The sequence below is a fragment of the Dermacentor andersoni genome, chromosome 2 (assembly GCF_023375885.2).
Source record: "Dermacentor andersoni chromosome 2, qqDerAnde1_hic_scaffold, whole genome shotgun sequence".
In the NCBI taxonomy this organism is placed as follows: domain Eukaryota; kingdom Metazoa; phylum Arthropoda; class Arachnida; order Ixodida; family Ixodidae; genus Dermacentor; species Dermacentor andersoni.
In genome coordinates this window covers 10,451,695-10,476,326 of record NC_092815.1, presented here as the reverse complement: position 1 = coordinate 10,476,326, position 24,632 = coordinate 10,451,695, and positions in this window count along the sequence as shown.

Sequence of the window (24,632 nt, the reverse complement as noted above, 5' to 3'; positions counted from 1 at the left end):
TCTGTGGACTACGCAGACAAACAGCAAGTGGTGCACGCAAGGTAACGTTTAACATCAACTCGCCATCCTCGTACTGGACTAAACGCTGAAGAAATTGCACATTCGCCGCCAACATCACCACTAATTATCGTCAGTTAAAGGGAACAGCATACAAAGCTTCGCTTACATCAATTCCCCACATTGCGTTTTCTTCTAGAACAAACGCGAAATGCGGAAGGAAGAAAAAGAAAGCGGTTCAGCGTATAGACCGTAACTCGTAAAGTAATATGTATGCACTGGTATAGCGGTTTCATGGTTTCAGGGGTAGGTGAACGAGTCTTTGAAACTAGAAGCGCTTGTGGACAAAGGAGTGCTTGTTTCTGCAGTTGAGGAGGCCGACGTCACCTAAAAAGGCGGAAGCCATGAGTAAGCGACGCGAACGCTCCGAGAAGATAACCCTATAAGAGACAGCGATGGAGCAGGGAAGTGCAAGAAACCGGTTGAAATAACAATGGTTCAAGGATAAGCTAAGATAAATTGCTTGGGTGGAAGAAAAAGGAAAAGAAAGAAACTGTTATTCTATGGCGAGAGCATGACCGCGTTTCTCTCACCAGCGTTGCAGGCACATTTCAGGCGGTGTCGTGAATTTCCGTCCTACACTTACGTGTATTCTCCATCACTTACCACTCCGTTCGCGCAGCGCGCTGCTTTTAAAAAAGGAGGACCAAATGTGTGGCAAGCATTGTGCTTTCCGTGAGCTCAGTAATGCCAAGATATCGTGGCAGTTGGTGATGTGAAAAATAAGCCTGCAAGGAACGTTGTCAGAACAATACAAATAAGATATCTTCCACTTTTCCGAGTGTGCTTTTGCCAACATAAGGGTGTCGAAAGCTGTCTCCGCGCACGCGTTTTAGGGTGCTTTGTTCCCCCGGACAAGTCCCTGAAGCGAGCTTCTTTGAATTCATGTTTTTCGGGAAACTGTCGCTCTTCACTTTTCCTTGTCGATGCTCCTGTGTCGTCTGCCAATGTACTGTATTTAGACCCCATTTGTTCACCCAGACTTCGAACTCTTCACTCTGTCCTTCTTTTATTCATTTTTTCGTTTTTATGTTGTGCGAGAGGCTCACGGTATTACCGTACTTGCACGATTCTAATGCGCACTTCTTTTTAGATACGTTCAAATTTGCATGGGCGTTACAATAGCGACTAATTCTACTCAAGATCAAAAATAAAAGAAATCTAAAAAAATAAGCCCAATGCAAGGTAGCTCGCCACACTGCCATAGAACGGGCCGTCTGAAGGAAGCGACGCAAGCTTGGAGACATCGCAAGGTGGGTCCATGGAGCATGAAATACCTTCCCGCAGACGATGGTTGCATGAGCTTACAGAAGCGCGGCATTTGTAATGTATTGAATGGTACTGAAAATGAACTTCTGTGGTCAGTAGACAGCGAAAAGGAAGTGTCGTCGCACTGCGATAGCCACTAGCCGCTAAGATTCAGCTGTTTGCGTATCTGTGTGCCTTCGTATCTTCCATAATACCGTTTCAACACGGTACGCGCGTCAACTCAGTTTTCGTTACTTGATGTGCGCGGTAAAATCGACACGAAGTTATCATTTTTGGATATTTGGGCGATAATATAACTGCGCGTCACAGTTGGTGGCGCGGTATAATCTTGCAACTATGGTAGGGGCGTTGGCAATCGTCGCGCAAGACCAGTAAATGATGCTCGCTTCTAGTACTACTGCGGGCTTTGATGTAGGCCTATTTAATTTGAGGGAGCGCATTTCCGGCGGAAGAAAGTACCCTCGAATGAACTTATTTCGCGTCGTCTTACTTTCTGTTGCTGTGTTCTTATGCCTTTTTTTCTAGTTCATGTGATGTTACTCAACACAGTGGTTGTCTCATTTATTTAAGTTGACTTTAAGCTTGAGTGTGATTTTATTTGTTTTTTATGTCAGTGGTCTACATTATTTGCATTCCTATGTGAAAGGGAGTAGCCAGCGCCTATCAAAGGTGCCAATGTTTCCTAAGAATTGTTTATTTAAAAAGAAAGTTGGTGAGAACGAACGCTTTCATGCTACTGAATGCAAGGTGTTTTATACGATGAGATAAATGCGGAAAAAGAAGACGAAGGCGTCGATCATAGTGGCATAGCAGCGAGCCCGGCAAAAGAACGGCAAAAGAACGGCAGCGGACGAGCGCTGTCTTTGTGGCTCCCATAGGTAGTCCTGTCTAATCTTTCTCTGGTGCTTCCGTCGTCTGCGCTGCTGTGTAAATATTCACAACTACAAAGGCCACTCTTCCAGCTTTCCTTTCCACTGAAGCTGGAAGGCTGTTTTGCTGTCTACATTTTTACTTCATGACTAAGCTAACCCCATTTTGATAGCCCTGGCTGAATGGTTCTGTCGAATTCCATGGCGATGGTCAGAGCAGGCGCGGGCATGACAGGTCATTTTCGTACGACGCCCACATTGAACCTACAGGAAATCGGTGTACCAATCAACTGCAACGTACGAACATTTTTATTACGCGTATGCGGCAATGTCCAGCCGTAAATTTAAAGAATTTCAATGAAGGTCGTAGCAAATACACATGCAACATATACGGAAAAGAAGTCGTATCTACTTTTGTTCGTAGCATGGAAACACATCACCCCAAATTTGTAGGTTATGAGCTTGGCAGCGAAATAAAGCCGGCAAAGGGGACACATATATATTCACACAAACTGAAAGGTGGAATTGACCCTGTAGAACAAAGAACCGAGCTAGATGGTGAGACGTCGTACACGTAATCAATTTTTTTTCTGGCCCTCGTTCTCTATTGTTACGAAGAGTTGTGACGATATGGTTTTATTCATGGGAGATGGACGATGGTGGTACCCCACTCTAACCTCCAAAGCTTTCGTTCTCTTCGTCCACTCTTGCCTCTTGCCTTTCGTATTTCCGTTACATTTCCGCGCAAGCAGATGAAGCCCGTAGTGCGAGTCAGAATGGACAAGCAAGGTAGAAACGTTTCAGGCGATCAATATGAGTCAGTTGCGTTCTGCTTGATCGCCGACCATTGCACAAGAGGCGAGCTGAGCGAACACGTGTGTTCACTCAGGCGGTCCACTGCTGCAAATGGGCCTGAATATTGTGACAAGAGCTTTTGCCACAATTCACGCTTGCGCTGCGGGGTTCAAAGAAGAACCAAGTGACCTTTTTAGAATAATACGTGTTCCTGACGGTCGTAGTATCGCTCTTTCGAACGACTTTGCGAGGCCAGAATACAAAGACAACCTATTCGACGGGCTTCTTCAGCGAGACACAAGGTCTTCGATAGAGAACCATTACTGGGCAGAATAAAGCGTTAGAAAGTGTCCAGAGGGGTTCGCGGTAACCTTGCATACAGGAGATAGAACGGGCTTGGTTCGGGTTTGGTGTTTCGCCGTGTTGTATGCGTAAGTGATGAAGGGGAGCACATCGTCCCAGTTATGATTGAAGGAGACGTACAATGTAAGCATGTAAGCAAGAAGCGGCAGTCGATCTCGCCACCACCACGGCACAGACGCAGCGGTTATATTCACCGACTCTAAGGCCGCCTGTAGAAACTTCTCGAGGGGCCGCATCTCGGCCGATGCGCTCAAGATACTAAGACGACGAAGCACTCCGCTCCCGTACACCTGCGTAACGTGGGTACCCAGACACGAGGGACTAGAGGGGAACGAAGCGGCCCACGCCGCTGCCCGCGAGCACGTCAGCCGGCTCCCCTCTCCCAATGCGCTCTCCGACCCGCGACAGAGGAGGCGGAGGCCATACCCACCAACTATTCGGCCATATTGCAACAATATAGGCTCGAGCGTCGAGTTTACCCTCCACCGCACCCTAAGCTCGGTAGAGAAGAAAACATAACCCTTAGACGCCTGCAAAGTAACACGTACACTCACGGAACGATAATGCATCGCCTCTACCCGACGCTCCGCGGCTAGCTCTGCGCATACTGCAACATACCCGACACTCTGGCACACTTGCTCCTGGAATGCCCTTGGCAGGAAAGCAGTGAAATGCAACCAGAAACGGACGCAAAACTACCATAAGAAACAAACCACATATTCGAGACGTGGGAGGCCAAGCTCGCCCTCGGGGACCTGGAAGACCAAAGACAACTCGTCGCCAGGGCCAAGAGGGCAGTCGAAGCCAGAGGGTTCCTGGACTAAGAAGCCTTCCCACCTTAAGGGGATACCGGGCCTCGCTCGGGACACTGCATCGTATAATAAACGTTTCTTTCTCTCTCTCTCTGCAGGAAGTTGCGTGACTACCGGTACACTCAGCTACCAAGGCCAAACGATTCAAGAGTATCAAGTATAGCGCTATGAGCAACATTATCATAAATTCCTTGTACGTCCAGAAACATGTCGACCGATAACAGTTTACATCTCTTTTGATTTTGAACGTATCGACCAGATCGATGACATCAGTGAAGCAGCAAAGACGTCAAAAAGCGGCCGTAATGTTTGGATAAGCTTTGTAGCGTTCTAGGTATCACTCCAATCTGGTAAGGATCATGAGTTTCATCACCTTCCCTACGCAACTAGCCAGCGCGATTCGACGGTATGACGTGAGATCTAGTGGTGACTTGCCAGGTTTGAGGACTGTTACCCGACGGCTCCAACGCTCCATTCTTGAGGAACGTTTCCATCCCGCCAGTATTCATTGAATATTTCCATGAACGTATTTCATGCTCGCTCACCCAGGTGGCACAAGATGCGATACGATATGTCATCTGGTCCACGCGACGACGACCGATTACACAAAGCAAGAGCCGCATCGAGCTCCTTGGTGGTGAAAGGCAGGTGAATCCAGTGATTACGGTATATGATGCTATCCGCACCAAGGGAGCCTGCACGTGTTGACTGACCTGTAATCTTCCTGTAGAAATATTCGGCTACCTCGATGTCTCCTCGACGTCTCCTCGACGTTGGAAAAGCGCCAGTGTTTTGGACGGCGCGCGTTGTTCGGCAAATACACGTAGACCTCGCACGGTTCCCCTTATATGAGAAAAAAGTTTTCGGGAATCTGTGGATAAACAAAATTTCGCCCACCGTTAAGATCCCAATTTGTCCATTCGTCGCTGGACCTTCTTTTGCGTGCGTCTGGCTGTTCTTACATCATGGATGAATATGTAAAGCGAACGTGTCACTGCTTGAAAACAATGTTTGAGCACTCTGACGAAACTAAAGTAACTAGCCCCTATGGCATTTCGCCTAATCTGATCTAAAAATTTAACTATGCCGTTAAGAGAAAGTTCGACCTGCTCCACAGAGAATACTGCTCTTGCGGACACTCAGCTATAGCCTGTATATAATAATAATATACATAATAATAATAAGTTTATTTGACCATCACGTCATACATGATGATGCAGGTCTGAATATCGGGTCTAAACACTAACTGAAAGAAGTTGAAGGCTTTTAGCCCAATCCTCAGTAACTGTCAGACCACCATGAAGCAAATCGAGTGGGCTGGTATCTTTCTTTACCACAACGCTTAGTGTACCTCAAAAGCGCCTTCTTCGTTTTTTTTTATTTTGCGATAGTCAGATTTCAAGCATTCAAAATATATTTCCTTAGCTTCTCTCAGTTTCGAGGTATACAATTTGGTTAGGTCATTTAGTTTACTGAAAGCATTCGCAGACTTGCCTTGGCAGCATTGTGGCTAAGCCCTCTTGCGCTGTTTTGACTAGGTTAGAGAGACATTCATTCCTCGCTTCTTTTTCCCCACTCGAGACACTCGGAACATAACGCTGAACGAGAACAGTGCATGTCTTGCTTTGCGTGTGCTAATTTTGAAAAACAGTATGGCTTACCGTAAGAAAATGTGGCTACTTTCTTGTACGCAGGCAACTTTCCCGTCGAGTTCGTAAGCAGTCTGCTCAGCCGCCATCTTGTTTGGACAGCAAAGTATAGCTTGCATCGTTTTTGACGTCGCGAAGCTTCTTTTGTCAGCTTAGTGAGTGTTAAAACCATATTTAAGAAGACCGCTGTCCATCTAAGCTGTTTATTTAGCAGTCTACCACAAGTATTGATGACCACGACTCCTGAAATATCACTCTGCAATTTTACCTGTGGTTTAATATTTCGCAATCTCTCGTCGGTTCTTTAGCATAATGATGTGCCCTACGGCGTCATTAAATACGCAAGCCAGTCTAGTTTCGCTAAACGGGAGAGCGTGTGAGCTGTGAGTAATTGAATGGTGTTGGGTTGTGAAATAACATTCTCTCTTTCTTTTTCTGTTTGACACTAATATGTGTATGTACCATATGTGTATGTTGAATTTGGTTGCTGGTGCTGCTTTTAGTGTGTTGCTAAGGGTTATATTTTCGCTTATAATTATGAGCTTTGCACTGTAACTTTTTACATTCATTTGTATAACGTGTTTAATGCTCCGTTTTCTCAATGCCGCATAAAATTGCACTCTAAGGTATATGGCGAATTCGCTCAGCTTCGGGCATTGAGGCGTTGACTCGTTTACAAAGGTCCACGACGTCTTCAGTGTAGCTCGTGAACGTTTCTGCCGTCTGCTGTGCTAGGGCGCGCAAGCGTTGTTCAGCGCGCAGCTTGCGAACAGCGGGTCGGCCGAACACTTCCGTAAAGGTTGTCTTGAAGATTGACCATGTGTTTAGGTTACTTTCGTGGTTGTGAAACCAGAGTTGGGCAACACTAGCCAGATAAAAGATGACATGGGTTAACTTCGCTGGATCATCCCACTTGTTGTGCGCGCTCACCCGTTCATATGACGCCAACCAGTCTTCTACGTCTTCGTCGTCTGCACCGCTGAAGATCTTGGGGTCCCGTTGTCGTGGAACGCCGGTGCAGGTGACGGACTGTGGCGTCGGCGCCGTTTGGGATGAGCTGTCGGTCATGGCGGGCGGTAACGTTCTTGATCGCAGCTTCAGGGTTTCAAGCGACGGGGTTTGAGTCCCAGCACCTGCACCAATTGAGAAGAGGTTTATTGACGGCTCCTAATGCAAAAGCGCAGCGACCGGGAACGGCGAGACAGCCCGAAGCACTGTCCAAAAAGACGACAGCAATCAACAGCGCAAGCGGAGCCGAGCCGCGCGTTGGCGATGCGGCTGTGCCGCGAGGCGCGTCTTCTTCTTCACAGGCATATTAAAATCACCAAACAAAAGTAATGGGAAGTTTGGGTAACGGCATGAAACGATGTTAACAACATCGTGCAATTCATTTACGAAGCTCTGTGTATAGATAGGGGGCCGGTAACAGACCCCAATAATAACTTTCTTATGATTTAGGGTGACGCATGCCCAGACAGATTCTAAAGGGGTGTTGACGTGCATGCACTGTGGAGCGAAATTTTTCGTGATAGCGAGCAGTACGCCACCTCCTTGTCGCCCAGTGCGATCGGAGCGATAGATAGAGAAATTATTTGCGATAAGAAAAAAGTTCTTGGTCTCGAATTTCAGGACGCAACCAGGTTTCAGTTACTACTATGATATCAGCGCTACAGGTGTCGATGGCGGAGTTAAGGCAGTCACATTTGCTGATGATACTGCGAATGTTAGTAAAAAGAATGGATATCTGCGAAAAAGAGCGTCCACATCCCCTCGCGCGTCCCTACGGACTGCCATGACCCGAACTGATGGGATTATCAGCTGAGGGCGGTTTCTGCGCGTGCTGTTTAACAGAGCTAGTAGGATGATTATCACCTGACGGCTGTTGCTTCGTATGCTCGTTAACGCAGTTAGATTCGGGATCATACATGTAGTATCTCTTATTCATTAGTAATTTGTTATATCGGAACTGATACGGACCTCCGTCAGATTCACTTTTGGCAAACTCGGTTAATTTCTTTCGAGCGTGACATGTGGCAGGTGAGTAATCTTCGTTAACTGTGACGTTTTTGTCCTTTAGCTTTTTTCGGGCAGAGAGGACTATCTCTTTTATCTTAAGGTTAGTGAATTTTAAATATGATCGGACGTTGTTTTCCTGGCGAATATTGACCTAGGTGATGAGCACGTTCAATGGCTGAATCCGGAAGAGTGTGAAATACGTGAACAAAAACTACTTTTATTTTTTCTTCCGACTCAGCCCATGATTCCCGGTGGTCATCTCATCCATAAAAAATGAGGTTGCAGCGTCTTGATTGATCTTCAAGTTCGGTCTGCCGTGATTGCAAAGAAGCGGAATTGATTGACAGCGACTGTACTAAGGTCTCGGTGGTGGCCATTTCGTGATCAATTTGGTCAAGTGAGTTCGTTTGATCTTCTAGGTCATCTGATCTCTTTTCGATAGCGCCAATTTTGATTTCAATATTTTTTTGACTGGCTTTGATGACTTTAATGTCAGTGACCATATCGGACTGGCTTTTTGCTGCTTGCATGGATCGAGCCTGAAGATCTTTTAGAATATGAAATATGACCTTCATCTGCTCGCCTGGCTCATAAGACAAGGACTGTAGTTCAGCCAAGGACTGAGAACGAGTCGGGAGTCCTGGGTTCGACTCAATATCTCCAGAGCTTAGTAGTAAAAAACCCATTGAAAAACAATCAACAGCAACATCACGGAGCACTCGTGGGCGTGGGAACAATAATAGGAAATGGTCATCGCTCCTTCTGGCGCACATAGAAAAAACGTTATACACCTGTAATGCGCAAAAGTGCGGAGCGTGAGACATGTTGACAGTGATGGTCCCGCGCCCAATGAAGAAACTGTCGTGCTGGCAGCTTCTTATATCGACTGTGGTTGGTGACGTCATCGTGGACTTGGATAATGCGCAGAAGACGGAGATGACGAGCGGAGCAGTATGGTAGGCGTGGTGCGGTTGATAGCAATGCGGCGTCGATGGCATCGGGCTGGACGGGCATTTGGGTTCACCAGGAGGCAAGGATGTGGTTGACAGCAGGAAAAGCGGCAGGAACACCTGTAATGCGCAAAAGCGCAGAGCGAGAGACATGTTGACAGTGAGGGTCCCACGCCCACTTAACGACGCCTAGCACGTCATTTGAGCGGTGGGAGGTACAGCTGACCGGCGATACCCTGGCGGGACAAGAAGCTCTCGTCCAGCAAGTACGTCGAGCAGCCATAGCCAGTGGAGTCCTGGCATGAGGACGCCACTTACTCGACCTCAAGAGCAACGACGTCGATGGCCCAAATAAATGCTCTCTCTCTCTCTTTCTCTTAAACCGGCGGAAGTACGAACACAGGCCAAGGAAACTACGGAGGTCATTCGTTGGCTTTGATTGGCTAAAATCACGCACTGAAGCAATTTTTTCAGGGTCTGGTCGGATACCATCTTTGTCGACGTGAAAACCGAGCACGAGAGTCTGGTGCCCACCGAAGTGACACTGTAAGTTTTGAAACCAGTCCAGCGTTTTGCATACAGTCCAGTACGATACCAAGTCGCTGATTGTGCTCAAGTGTTTCGCCAAAAATGATTACATCATCGAGGTAACACATGCAGATCTCCCATTTCAATCCGCGCAGCACTGTGTCCACAAACCTTTCAAAAGTTGCTGTCGCGTTGCATAAACCGAAAGGCATGACATTAAACTCGAAGAGACCGTCTGGCATCACAAAGGTAGTTTTCTCGTTACCTGTCGGGTGCATCGGTACTTGCCAGTAACCCGATCGTAAGTCAATGGAGGAGTAGGAGGCTGCATGAAGGCAATCGATAGCATCGTCGATGCGTGGCAGAGCGTATACGTCCTTTTTTGTGGCTGCGTTAACTCTTCGATAATAAACACAGAATCTCCAAGAATTGTCATCTTTCTTAACTCGTATCACTGGAGCTGCCAGCGACTGCAAGACACCTGGACAACGCCTTTCCAGAGCATTTCTTGAACTTGCTCAGTGATTACTTTTCACTCTGCGGGAGACACGCGGTACGGCTTCAGGCGAATAGGCATCGCTTGGCCCGTGTTTATGTGGTGTTGCGTTCGCGAGTCACGAAGCGAAATTGGACGCTCATCTTCCGCGAAATCTAAAACTGGCGCATAGCGGACGAGCACCTTTTGCAATTCTTTCCGTTCTGAAGAGGATAGCGACTTGTTCGTCACGCGGTAGAATTCCATAGAGTAGTCACAATTTGCTGCGCTCGCGTCGGTGGAAGCGTCAACGGCGTCAATACTGACGGTCGCTTCTGAGTCAAAGGTGGCCAGCTTAAGTCCTGTCGGCAGTAAAATTTGCTCCAAAGACGCATTTACCATCCACACGTGAGCACGACAATCTACACATTCTGTAATGGATGGTGGAACCAGTGCATTTTTCTTTAACATGGCATGGGAGTACGGCTCAATTAAACCAGGACAGCGATGCGGAGGGCAATGCGTGGAAGTCGCCGGAACAAATGCCGCAGTCTGAGCCGGTGAAAGGACATCGTGAGACACAGAAAATACTCTGCTTGTATGGGTGTTATCACGTGACTTCGAAGAGAAATTTCACCAGCCCCAGAATCTAACATTGCATCACATTCACCAAGAAAGTGAATACCAAGGATGATGATGTGAGTGGCGTGTTCCAAAACAACAAATTCAGTTGTAAAATCTTGTCCGCCCACACTCACGATAGCAGAGCTAACTCCAACGGGCCGCAGCGGTTCCCCTCACCACCACGAAAAGTAGTCTTTTGGTCCCACGCGAACATCACTTTGTGTCCCGGATGATTCTTAAACAAAACTCTCATTACAGAAACTGTAGCACCGGTATCTACTAAGGCATCAGTATTTAAACCATCGACACAGACACACACTTTGTTTTTGCGCATGGCGACAGGCGGAGGACTACTTGACCGTCCCGCGACCTCGCCTCCATCGGTCGCACCATCTGGTTTCCCAGCCGGGATGGTGGTAAAATTGAGCGATGGCGAGGTGATGGCGAGCGACGATAGCCGGTAGGAGGAGGAGTAAGATTGCGGTCGGAAGCTGGAGACTCACGCCAGTATGCACGTTCACGCGGTTGTCGTCGAAGAGGCGAAGCAGTCTGCCACGGCTCGCTGTCTTGGCCTCCAGATTGATAATCGGGTATGCCCGAAACTTGCTGCTGCCGTCGGCGACAATACCTGGCGATATGTCGACGGATACAGTAGATAAAGAAAATAGGTGGCTCGCGGTACACAGGATAGTCATAAAATGGGGCCTGGGGCTGGCTGTACAGGGGAGAAAGGCGTTGGGATGGTGTGGTCTGACGAAGTTCGAAGGTACGCGAAGCATGCCGGAACTCCACCGTGTCGACGCGGACGCGTTCATCACGCAAAGGCCGAGTTTCGCTGTTAGTTTGCAGTTAGCAGATCACCGTCTGTTGAGGACAGCGTACGTCAAGCGTGCATTGAGGGCACTCTCGCCCTGCGTCTCTTGCTTCAGCTTGTGCTTGAGAGTGCGCCGATTCTTCTTGAACGAGTTGACGTACTAACAAGGCGATGTCGTGAGAGGAGGAGGTCCACACTTGCGACCATGGCCACGTTGTCAAGTCTACCAGACTTTGGCAATACACGACGCGTCTTTAGTGCTTAAAAAGCATGGCAGTGACGTCTTAGATCAGACGGAGTCCGCAGGTCTTTCTTTGATATAAGGAAATTGTAGACATCTTCAGCGATGCCCTTCAAATGTCCAACCTTATTTTCATCCGACATGCCCTTGTTCACAATTCTGCGCAGTTTCAATACTTCTTCAATGTAAGTTGCGCATATTTCTCCAAGCAACTGTGCTCTACGTGAAAGCGTATGATCAGCCGTCTTTCTTTTTGAAAGTGAATCTCCGAAGCAGCTCTTGATTTTATCTACGAACCTTTCCCACGTTGTCATCGTGCTTTCGTTATTATCGAACCAGAGAAGTGCGGTTCCGGTGAGAAAGCAAAACGACGTTAGCAAGTAGTGCCTTTGCGTTCCACCCATTGTGACCGCTTACCCTTTGATAATACTTCACCCAATCATCAACATCCACATCAGCTTTGCCGGAAAAGGTGCGCGGTTCTTTCTGAGGGGTCCAGCAGATGACTTGCCTTGGGCGCTCACTGTCACCTTGCGTGCTTGTGTCATGCCTGCCGCCACTGCTTGTGGTTCGTTCATGTCCGTGTCTCCAGGCGGCAGTCCGAGCAAACGCCGGCTTCGTCGGAGGGTGCGTAGAAGGCTGTCCAGAGCGATTACCCTGCAGCGTCCACCAAAGTTATTACGGATGAGGTGGATTTATTTACACGATGATCGAGGGGGCGTAAAGACGAGATCACAGGCAGTCGGGCATTTTCTACACCACTCGCAGTTCTTTTATCTCCTCTTCTTCGGCTCCGCCGCGCAGCGTAACATCTTTTGGAAGCTAGTGCCTTTGTCGTCTGCTCCTTTTCTGTGTCTGGCTTTTGCGCTGTTTGCTGAAGTATGTGTTCGTACGAACAAGCCCAGCTAGCCATCATGTTAAAAAACTTTTCTTTATGAAGCACTTATTCAATTTGTTTTATCGTCCTAAAATGAAGTGTGCGACTGGCGGCACTAAAGGAGTTGGACACTTAACACGCACCACTTTTTGGAGAATATCAGGCTATATTTTATGCACGAATCCCCCAAGGTGAAGTCTTCTACTAAAATGAATGTTTGCATCGCACCGCATTGTGGCAAGTTGCTATAAAGGGGACCACATATGTTGCAGGAAAAGAGAATTCCGCAATAGACAAAAGCTTATCTGTGCACGCAAGCCGAAGCAGGGACCAGCGAGATTGTTTGCCGAAGAACAGACTTATTATATGCCACCTCAGTGCAGGCAAACGTTCGTTTTATCGCTCCATAACATGTCCACACGCATAGCATAGAGTGCGCCCTCTTTCATTCTTCGTGTCTGACGATGCCACAACAGGGAAGGCTTGAACTGAGAGGAAGAGACTGCAGGATTACCTACAGATGTGGAGTTACACGTTAAGGTAGTACCAGTTACAAAAGTGTACCCACCACGGGAACCGTGAAGTGCGCCAAATTTCCATTCGATTGCAGTGGGAAGGGCGAACTGCGGCATTTCATTTCATGTCATGCGCTGGAAAACAAGCTAGGGTACAATACAAAAATCTTTTTCTTCTTAAGTAGTACCCGTCATTCATCGGCGACCTTGGATAGTGAGATGTCCAACACCTCAGTTGAGTGACGTAGGCTCTTACAAGCATTTCTAGTGTAAGGACGTTCTATAAATATAGGTCCAGTTTCTTCGCGGCATCATGACAAGGATGCTTAACCAAAGAGAAATAAAGAAAGACGGAGAAAGACAAAACAGCTGCTCAGCGAAGAGACCGTTTCGTTGCTATATCCACCGTTTGAATATTACTTACCATTCAGCGCCGTATAAACGATTTTCGCTTAGCTGTGATTAATGGCCTATTCTTTTCCCTAATTAGCACAGCCGACGATTTGCGTTTCGATCGCGAACATTCTCGCTTCGAAAACGTGCCCGGCGGTAATGACGAAATAAAGGATCGAGCAAAGCAGACGAAAACCGAATGGCACAACCGGCTTATTCTGCTACAAAAATTAATTGAGCGAAAAAGAAAGGGAAAGAAGATGCCGGCCAAACTGCTTTCAACGATTGCGCCCGGTTCGACCGTCTACTGTAGTAGACGTTTAGGCACCCTCGATTTCCTCGCTTCATGATAATGAAGCAACCAGTTCTTGCCATCGACTACGACATCGTTCAGTATATTGTCACGTTGCTTAGTTAAAGTGAGGAATGAAACACTGCCAAAAGTGTGAATTAGGGGCGCTGGGACTTAAATCTATGCCAATCTTTTTGTGTTGTATTTCTGCCGTTAACCTATCACGATTGGTAAAAAATTTCTGGCCAAAGCCACTTCGCCTGTTTATTTCATTTTAATTATTTATTTACAGAATACCTGCGTCGCCTCGAAGGCATTATCGCAGGGGGGGGGGGGGGGGGGCAGTTAGAGAAAGATGTATTAAGTCGTTCACGGAAATAAGTAAAGAATATATGAATTTAAGCAACATCAAGGTGGTCAAAATAATGGTCAAAAGCACTGTTGGTCAAAAACAGTGAGTTCACGTCATAGATTTTCACAAATTCTGCCGAACTATGATAAAGCGGAACAATATAAAGTCATTTATTTCTGACTTTATGCCTTTTCGCTATTTGCCCTACGCTATTAGTCAAACTTGTTTGAGCACGCGACGTCACAACACCACGAAATCCAATCACGTCAAAGTGACGTGTACACACTGAACACGAATTAATATGCCGAACCAAACTGAAGTTTCCTCGGAATATCAACAGTCTGCCCGTTACGAAGGGAATAAAAGATGGCTGCCCGCCGACTACTCTGGCACTGGTCGCAAGGCGCTGCCGGCGAGAATGAATTTGTTTGCATATAACACACACACACAAATGTGTGAGTGTATAACGTTGTCTAGCTCTTTCGGCACGTATACAACGTTGCTCTGAAAATTCTTCTTCACTGAGTATCCATTTTAGCGGCATCCTTAACTGCCCCTTGCCCGCCGCCGCCATTTTCTATAAGCCACCGCAAGCTAAGCAAGGGGAAGTAGACCAATCGCCGACGCAGGTACGACTCTTCTCACCCGGGTATATGCTATCACTACGCTAGCTCAGCCAACACCCTCTAGAGAACTTAAGGCCTTCTGGCTGACCCTCTCCCCTTGAGCTACGCCACGCAAGAAAGGCCTGCATAGAGGTTCCGTGCAGCGTGCTACGAAGCTACGAGCGGCGCACCTGTGTTGAAAAGGAAGCGCGGAAGATATACAATGGTTAACCACGGCTATTCGGAGAAGATCGAGGGGACGACGGCGGCGACAACAATTCGATTAGTTCCAGGAGCCCTGCCGCTCCTCGAATAGCTTCGGGGTTAAACAAGTCCCGGCATGCTCGGCCATGCTGTTGCATGCTTCCGAGCGCACATTTTTTGTAGACGTGACCAGTGCATGTAGTCTCAACACTTGAGCTCTGCTTGCGATTGTGTGTACCGCGAGTCTTCATTGCCCCGGAATATGGAGTACCACGCCAAGATATGCCTAATAAGTGCTGCGTGCCCGATGGCCGGAGCAATTACATGTACAAATCGGGGCAGAAAAATGATGTCTTGAAGTTTCCGCAAGATGAAGCCCAGAGTGCCTGGATTAGGGCGCTACCACGTGCAGACTTCATTGTATTACCGCAATCCAGGGTAAGATGTTCTGAACTTCCTTAAATAGTTACTTTTGAAAAATACGGGAAGGTTAATTGCTCAATTACAGAAAGTGCCTTTACACAAAGTGATGATTCCTCAGTGTTCGACGCCTGCGAGGATGGACACAAATGTGAATTTCTGTTATGGCATCTTTTGTGGTGTAGCACGAATATTTTATTGAACTACTGTGTCAAGATGAATGACAAGATATTGGATGCCAATGCTAAGCCAAGGAAGAGAAAAGCTGAAACTCTGCGCAATAAGGCAGCTGTTTCTATGTAAGTAGCTGCACGAATGTTTTATATCCCATTTCTAAACTTATTTGAGTTGTTGTAAGTTAGTGGACAGCGGTAATTAGTGCGTCGAAAGCGAAATTATTCGTTTAAGCATAATCTAGATTGGAATAAGTACATGTGTCCCCAATAATATTGTTCGTACGCAATTGTGAAGCTAATCGAGTGCGTTACATTCATCATTGTCGTGCTATAAAAAGCATAAGTACAAAAATACAGAAGAAAAAGTTTTTATGGATTCAATTTATTTGAAGTAATAGGTATGAAGTATGGGGTAAAATAATAATCTCTCACAAAAGACGTACACTAGAAAGACGACAAAGCGCGATGCTATAAGAAGCTGCTGGCATCAATACCTGCACAAGCTTTACAAAGCTGTTTTGTATCTGTGCCTCTAAATAAATGCTTTGTAAAGGTTCTGCTGCTCATTCTGCAGTTTCGACTGAAGAAAGAGTGTGGAGTAGTCAATGGAAGCATACTGCTGCTAGGAGAACCAAGCCGCGATCCCTTCATTCAACCCGTATCCCCGAGCATGCCGCCGGCCTCTTCTCCGTGACGTCACTCGCCGAGCACTCCGGCCTTCTTGTCTAGGAGGTGTTAGCTCGGCCCCACGGAAACCCTTTCCCACTTCTCGCCTTTCGTCAGAAAAAAAAAAGAAAAACTCATAGCACGCATTGCTATTCGCTTTGAAAGTATCAAAAGGGACCTCGTGTAAACGAGGAGAGCGTTTACTAGGGTTATTAAAGAACGCGGAAGTCACCGCCCAATGCTTATGTCGGCGGTCACGTAAATTTAACGTCAGTAGATCGGAACAAAATCCGAATGAAATAGTTTCATGTTATGCGGCCCTAGGAATCTAGCTCGTTATTCGGCTATCTTGTGCCCCGCGAGACAAGAAACGCTAAAATAGCGAACAGTAGCGTCGAGTATAAGCTCATGGGTCAAGTTCGTCGGATATTTGAGTGTTCACCGTAACATTTAAGAGTAATCGTTGAAGATCCCGGACACTCGGGAACTTGCAACACTATTCGCTGAGCGCGCGCCATCTGGTTGGATAACCTCATTCGCCATATAATTAGCGACAACATCCAAGAAACTTCGTATATATTTGGTACGACGTGCTAGGGTGTACTAGACAATGGTCGAGTTGGCCGAACGGCGCTCTCGCGGTGTAGCGCCACGTGTGGAAAAATGGTGCGAGGGCACGGCGCGCAAACTGGATTGGGACGGAGACGCGGCATGTTGAACGCAATGTCACTGCGGGACCGATTGCGCGTGTACGCTCTGGTAAGGGCGCTTTAGTTTAACTCCTAATTTGTATTGAAACCGTTTTTCTACGTATACATTTCTGAGGTATGGGTTACACAACGTGACATCTTCAATTTTGCTGTCATTGTCAAGTGCGTCGTCTGCTAGCGAGCGCGCAGACGCTGGCGGACGCCTACTTTTCTCGCAGAAAGTCGGTGCAGTAAAACTTTGTTTTACTTTGTTTGGTGCACCCTCAACTCTTGTCGGCCGAAACCAATTGTAGTTTAGCCAGGTGAACTGCTATATTTAAGATTGTTTTCTAAAAGTAACGCGTCATTTTTGCCACAGAAGCCGCCTGTCTCCAACATGAAGCTACGCAAGAAACTTTTATTGACATCATTTCATTTTAAGCGTGCTTCTTGTTGGGGGAATATTTATTGGAAACAATGATAAAAGAAAACTATATTATAGCTAAATAAACCAGGTTTATTAAGTGCGGGGTGCGAAGAGATGCAGATAACCAATGCACTTCTAGGTAAATCTAAAATACATAGACATATATCCACGACGAATATGTAACAGAAAAATTAACAAATATTTTAAATGCATTGATTGAAAGCGTGAAAACAGCCGACTGCAATAAGCGTGTTTCTCTTAAAAGCTGCGCCAGCCCCAGGTGAACCAATCGCTTTTCCGAGAAAAGGAATCAAGACAATTATTGGACGTCAATATGAACAACAGTGTTGGGACAAGATACTACCTACGTACTCAGACTGAATCGCGGAGACATACCTGGAAGTTTTTACCAATGTGATCTCCGTGGCTTGTCTGGCGATCTCGTTTAACGTGCCAGCAGGCGAACTGAAGTAGAAACATATAGCCCAGTGGAACGGCATTTTCTATTCAGATCGCATTACACTTCACAATTCACTATTACACACTGACGTTTCCCTTCGTATATAACGCATAACAGCACTTATGAAGTCTCGAAGGTCAAGGGCCAACGCAAGTGAGGATTCGTATTCCGAAAGACTGTGCAGCTGGAGAGCCGTGGCTGTTGAGCAGAGGCGAACCAGTTCCTGAGAGAATTTACGCACGGGTGACAATCGGTTCTGCTGAACAAGCTCGCGGCTGTCATTCAACATAAACATCGGGACAGCCTTTAAATCTGCTAACTTGGCTCAGGCAAGAAAAGACATTTTTTTTCACAGTCTCACCATGTCTGCAACCCATTAAACTGGGTGTCCAATGTAGCACCACACTTGTTTAACAAACGCAGCAGATTTACAAATATCTTTACGTGTATGTGAGGCATGCCGTTCCTTTAAATGCTTCATTATTTTCCTTATGATAGTGCACCGGATAACTCAAAGCAGCCGTTTATAATACAGAAGCTGCTTAGTTGAGTGGACGTACAGACGGGAAGGGCATTACATTTAGGGAATGGTAATATTAAAAGGTAACATTAAAATATAAACATATAAAATATTAAGATTTTGTAAGGTAATATTAAAAAATGTAATATTAAATATAACATAAGCGTAACTTCTTTTTCTCAGAAATCAGACTCCAGAATAATTTCCTACGCTTGCACCCCTAGCCGAAGGACGCAGCTACCATATACTTTTTTATTAATTAAACAATTTCTGGCGTTTTACGTTTGGCGATATGATTAAGAGGCACTCTATTCAGTCCTCGCCACCTGGGGTTCTTTAACGCGCACCTAAGCAGAAGTACACGAGTGTTTTCCATTTCGTTCCCATTGAATTCCGCGACCTGGTTTGAACCCGCGAGCTCGAGTCTAGAAGCGCAACGCCATATGCACTAGGTAGCCACTAATTAAGTTCCTACGCCGCTTTTTTTTTTGAACCATGGACTGCACAAACAATTTTGCACGGCTTACGGGCCAAATATTAGTATGCATAATAGCTACCTAAAACTGTTTTCAGCGCCCGAGGCCTGACCGCAAGAAAAGAACCCGTATCAATTACTCCGCATTCTGTTACGCGAGGAAAGCAAAAACATGCATTAAATGTTGCATAGCAGCTCTTTTTTATTTTTCTATAAGAATACTTTCCGTAAATCAGAGCCCAGGGAGCCGGATGGGGTAGATATGCTTTACGTAAGAAACTTCGTGTGACCTCGAATAATTGTTCACTGAAGTGACGGCCTTATATGAGTATATATAAGACCTCATAGTACGAGGCAGCTCAAATTCATAGCCTGAGTCCTCTGGCACCACCAAGGATCTGGCGTCTCTCAGTGGTGTAATCTTCCTTCGTGAAATTGTTTTATACTTCGCTATCAATAATACTGTTTCGCCTTTCCGGAGAAACTGCAGCACATCTCTCTCTCTCCTTTTCTTTCCCTGTCAATTCGAGTATAATCACTGCTGCGCATGACTGCTGTCGATTCTGATTTCGGGTGGATACGGTTTGGCCTTGTTTCGGTTACTGGGCGAATTAAACACAGTGTCCCAACTATGAAGCAGCAAGACTTTAAAGAAAGCGCAATTGCGTTGCGTTACTCAAAGAAAACCTTGTGCATATTGCTTCCAGTACAGTGGAGTAGCCGCCAGTAATTTTTTCGTTACTGAGATTTAATTAGGTAATTAGAATTAACAGTCTAACTCGAAAAGCACTGTCTTAATTGTCAAAGTATCCATGATACATTTGTACGCACCCCCAAAAGACATGGAAGTGCGGTGTTTGCAGCGATCTACTAATTGCGTGCAATTTTTTCCGACTGGTAAAGAAACCCCACGAAAAATGAAAAATACCACGTGAGTGTGCTCCCTCCCGCGTCATAAAGCAGCGTCCTCAAATAAGCTGATTGAAAGCAATTGCTTTGCCTGTAGCAAATCCGCATAGACAGCGCATCACCTTGATAATGGTACGGAAAGAGCACCAGCAGCAGGTTTCACAGCTTCGCAACTATTCCTTCCTCTCCTTTCTACACCACCCTTATTATCCGTCTCTCAAGGCCGACTGACCACATTGATGGCAAAAGCCCGTTGATAACGTGGCCGAAGCGCCGCTCTGACCACGCACGAAACGCGAAAATCAATGGAATAGGCATAGAATGTTTCAAAATCCCAGCTCTGCAAGCACCGTATAGAAAGAGTGCGCGCGAAGCTATATTTCTCCCCAGAAGCTTGCTTCGAACCAAAGGCAAATTAAAGTGACGGTTTTGTTTTTCATTACAGTGCATACCTGCTGCAAAAACTGGTTCGTGGCAGAAATAAAAGCGATATAACCAGACCGAGAAGCGACTCACGTGTAGAGAAAAGGCAAAGCCGATGCATTCAAGAAAGTAAATTTACCGCTTCTAAATGAGGCGAAATGGCAATTGGAACGTCTGCAAAAAAAAAAAAAAAAAAAAAAAAAAACCAAAGGAAAGAAAAACGCAGAATCTTTTATAGGATTTATATGAGGGGTGCGTAAGCGTTTCGTAGTACTTTTGTGATTTTTCGTGGTAGTATGGTGGCGTGTTTCGTACAATCGCGAGAACGACCGCAAAAGAACCGTGAAACAGAGAAGCGCGGCTGCGACACCGAACTGTGAAGTGAGACTTGTACGAGACAACGTAGAAGATGCGAGTGGAAGCAGTGTTCACTGGTGTTATAGATAGCCTGCAGCGGATGTGGACGTGGGATGGAATCATCAAGGAGATGTAGCAAATGAAGGAAACATATTCAACATTTATTAGGTACACTGAATCATTATAAACCGTGATCAACCGTGCTCGGGCTACGTCCGGCGCGGCGGTGCGGCCCGCATCTTCAGAGAGATCTGTGAAAGCGGCAGAGTGCGGCTGGGCGGAGAGCTGCTCTGTGTTCTCGCCGCTTCGTTAGCGTTGAAGCAAGAGGCAGCACGCGGGTGAATTCGCTCGCTGCTGCGGGCGCTAGGTCCAAAGCGATCGTTTTACGGGACGGGCGGAGGGGTGGCTTTTCGTTTGCGTAAGGATAGAAATGCCTACACATTTAGAACCATCAGATTTCAGTGTTCCTTTATTATCTATGAATTCGTAAGCGCCGTTAACAAGAGATGCTGCCTAGAGGACGTGTTCCAATAGGTCTCCTTCTGCTGCTACGCAGTACTGAGTCCGCTTTACCACATCTGTGGCTTTCTCGATGACTGACGCTGGAATTATACGGCAGTTATCCGTTATCCTTGCCTTAATTGAGCTCGTCTAACGTCCTTCTCGATCATGTACACACGGTATTTCACATAACCCGGCTTTTTACATGACATACATTCATGCCTAGACCTAGGGTTTCAAGTTGATGCTATCTTCCTGGATTTCTCGAAAGCTTTCGATCGCGTTGCTCACCATAGACTAATACTGAAGCTAATGAACCTTAACATACACCCAGCCGTTATTGGATGGATTAAGGATTTCCTCTCATCCAGAGTACAATATTGACACGAGTAGTTGTCTTTATCGGGCGACACGTTTTGCCGCCTAACAAATGTTATCGCACAGCGCGGGACGCGCCTGCATGTATCCGAAGTTTCTGGAAAGTTATCGATGCTTCTATCCGCTGTCTGTTGTCGCCGAACCTTGTGTAACGAAGAAGACTAGCCGCCTGCGCCACAGCACCATCGCCACCGGCATGAGCTCGTGGTTGCTGTCTTTCGCCGAACGCTTGTGACAGCTACCCGTTCGCGCCCGTTGCTAATAAATCTCTTAGCAAGTGGTGGAGGTGCGGGGTTTCGACCACCCTGGAACTTCGGAGTCGCACTCTACCCCCCATCATGCCCCTCGACGACGCACGCACTCCTCCAGCTCCTCCAACGGCGCCGGCCACCTTGGTTTGTGCCGGTGCCTTGCGTCAGCGAGATCCCCCTATCTTCTCCGGCACAGATGACAAAGACGTTGAAGATTGGATCTCGTCTTATGAGCGAGTGAGTGCCCATAACCAGTGGGACAACGTTACCAAGTTGAGAAACGTCGCATTTTATCTTACGGACGTTGCGAAACTATGGTTTCTAAACCATGAAGCCGACCTCACTTCGTGGTTGGTCTTCAAGACCAACTTTACCCAAGTTTTCGGTCGGCCTGCAGTAAGAAAGCTTCGTGCAGAACAACGTTTGCGCACACGAGCCCAAGAGGCCGGAGAAAACTTCACAAGCTACATTGAGGACATTGTCGACCTTTGCAAACGGGTGAATGCGTCGATGTCAGAGGAGGAGAAGATAAAACATATAATGAAGGGTATTCAGGACGACGCATTTCAAATGTTATTATCGAAGAGTCCTCACACCGTCGCTGAAGTGATAGAATTGTGCCAGAGTTACGACGAGTTGCGCAGGCAACGGCTTCACACCCGACGTCCCACCCCACCCGCCGACTCTCTATCAAGCCTTGGAGTCGACGACACCCATGCTGCTCTCTTCGTAAAAATCCAGGAATTCGTTCGCGCAGAGGTCGCCCGCCAGCTATCTTTGATATCTTCTGTCCAGGAACCCCCCCCTGCTTTGCATCCTACGATCCGCGACTTCATTCAAGAACAAGACTCTCAAGCCGTTGCTCCAGCCGTTGAGCAGACACCAGTCGCGGCTCCTCTCACTTACGCTGAAGCAGTTTCCCGATCTCGTCCACAAACGCCCCTGCCGCCCTCTATGCATCGACCACCGACATTTTTGCCGCCATCTATGCCGCTTCACGACCGCCGGCATTTTCCGAATCCTCAACCGTGACTCGGACCTTACCCCCACCAGTGGCGCACCTTCGATGACCGCCCAATATGTTTTGCTTGCGGTGGTGCTGGTCACGTGGCGCGCCATTGTCGTCGTGGCATGCTTCCTCTTCAGAACATCCGGCGAGCGCCACCTTTCCCCGCTCCGTTTTCCTCTTCGCCTTCCAGCCTTCCTACCTCTTCCTTTTCCCCTGACTGCCCAACCGCCTCTACTCGCCGCTCACCATCTCCCCGTCGTCGCTCGCTTTCTCCGATGCGGCGTCGTCCCGTGTCCACCGAGCAGGAAAACTGATGGCCGCAGTTCCCGAGGCACGAACTGCGTCCACGTCGCAATGCCCAAGTCCTCGTCCCTCTCCAGCCAACGTCATTGAAGTCTCTGTCGAAGGAATCGCCGTCCTGGCACTTGTAGATACAGGAGCCGCCGTATCCGTAATTTCCGCCGAACTCTGCCGCACACTACGAAAGGCTTTGACGCCTCTCTCCGACTTCTCCCTTCGAACTGCGAACGCTCAAAATATAACGCCTCTCGCTGCCTGTACTGCTCGCGTCTTCATTCAAGGTCTACTGTATACCGTCGAATTCGTCGTGCTGCCCACTTGTTCCCATGACATCATATTAGGCTGGGACTTCCTTGGAAATAATAACGCCGTTATTGACTGCTGTCACGCCGAACTCGAACTTTCTGCACTTCCCGATCTTGAGACTATCGAAACCGGCCCTTCTATGCTAAACTGTTTTCGTCCGTAGACAATGCCGTCCCTTCACGCTCTTCCCTGCTTGTGCCTGTGTGATGCGCCGCTATTTCTGATGGCACAGTTCTCTTTATGCCCTCTGAGGTGTTCATTCGCCGCCAAGGTTCTCCGCTGCCCTTTGCTCTCCTTACTCTACGCAGTATCGCCACGAAAATGGTCGTTGACAATCCCACGGCATGTTCTTTAACTTTATTTCACGGTTAATGTCTAGGCCTTGTGCAACCGGTCGACACCTTTTGCATCTTTGACGCTCCTGCCGTTTTTACTTCTGCGGACCTTGGTGCACTTACTAGTGACCCTGCGGTTGATCAGCCACTTCTCGACGCTTTCCACTGCTCCATCGACTATGGAACGTCATCTTCCGAACGAAGCCAGCTTATCGCTCTCCAGCAGAGGTTCCAGGCTTCTTTCGACAGCCATGCTTCCGGTTTGGGCCGCACATTGACCGTTTTTCACCAGATAGATACCGGCAGTCATACACTTTTACGGCAACACCCTTACCGAGTATCCGCCTCTGAGCGCCGTTTCATTGACCACCAGGTTGCTGACATGCTCAAGCGTGGCGTTGTGCAGCCTTCCAACAGTCCCTGGGCATCACCGGTCATTCTCGTTAAGAAAAAGGACGGCTCTATTCGATTATGCGTCGGCTATCGACGGGTGAACAAGATGATGGGCAAGGACGTTTACCCGTTACCGCGCATCGACGACGCCCTCGACTGTTTGCAGGGAGCTGAGTCCTTTTCTTCGCTGGATTTACGTTCCGGATACTGGCAAGTTCCTTTCGCACCATCTGATCGACTTAAAACAGCATTTGTAACACCTGACGGATTATACGAATTCATCGTAATGCCTTTCGGCCTGTGTAACGCTCCAGCCGCTTTTGAGAGAATGATGGATAATATTTACGCGGCCTCAAATGGAACACATGTGTGTGCTACCTGGACGACGTAGTTGTATTTTCCACTGATTTCCGAACACATCTCAGCCGTCTCGAGCACGTCCTGAAATGCCTTACTGTCGCGGGACTTCAACTCAACTTCAAGAAAATGTCGTTTCGGCGCCCGAAAGCTGACTATTCTTGGCCCTGTTGTATCGCGAGACGGCGTCCTTCCGGATCCAGTCAAGCTCCGCGCTCTCACCGACTTTCTACAACCAAAGAAGTTAAAGGAGCTTCAAAGTTTCCTTCGTTTATGCTCGTATTTCCGAAGTTTCATTCGAAATTTTGCTTCCATATGTGCACCCCTGACAGCCCTTCTAAGTGGCGACATAGAAACTTTCCGCTTGGTCGCCCGCCTGTGATGACGCCTACAAGAAATTACGCCTCCTGTTAACCTCGCCACCTATCCACCGCCACTTCGATCCTGCAGCCCCCACAGAGGTCCACATCGATGCCAGCGGCGTCGGACTCGGCGTACTCGCGCAACGAAAAGCGGGGTTTAATGAATATGTCGTTGCCTACGCGAGCCGAACTCTAACAAAGGCCGAGGCTAATTACTC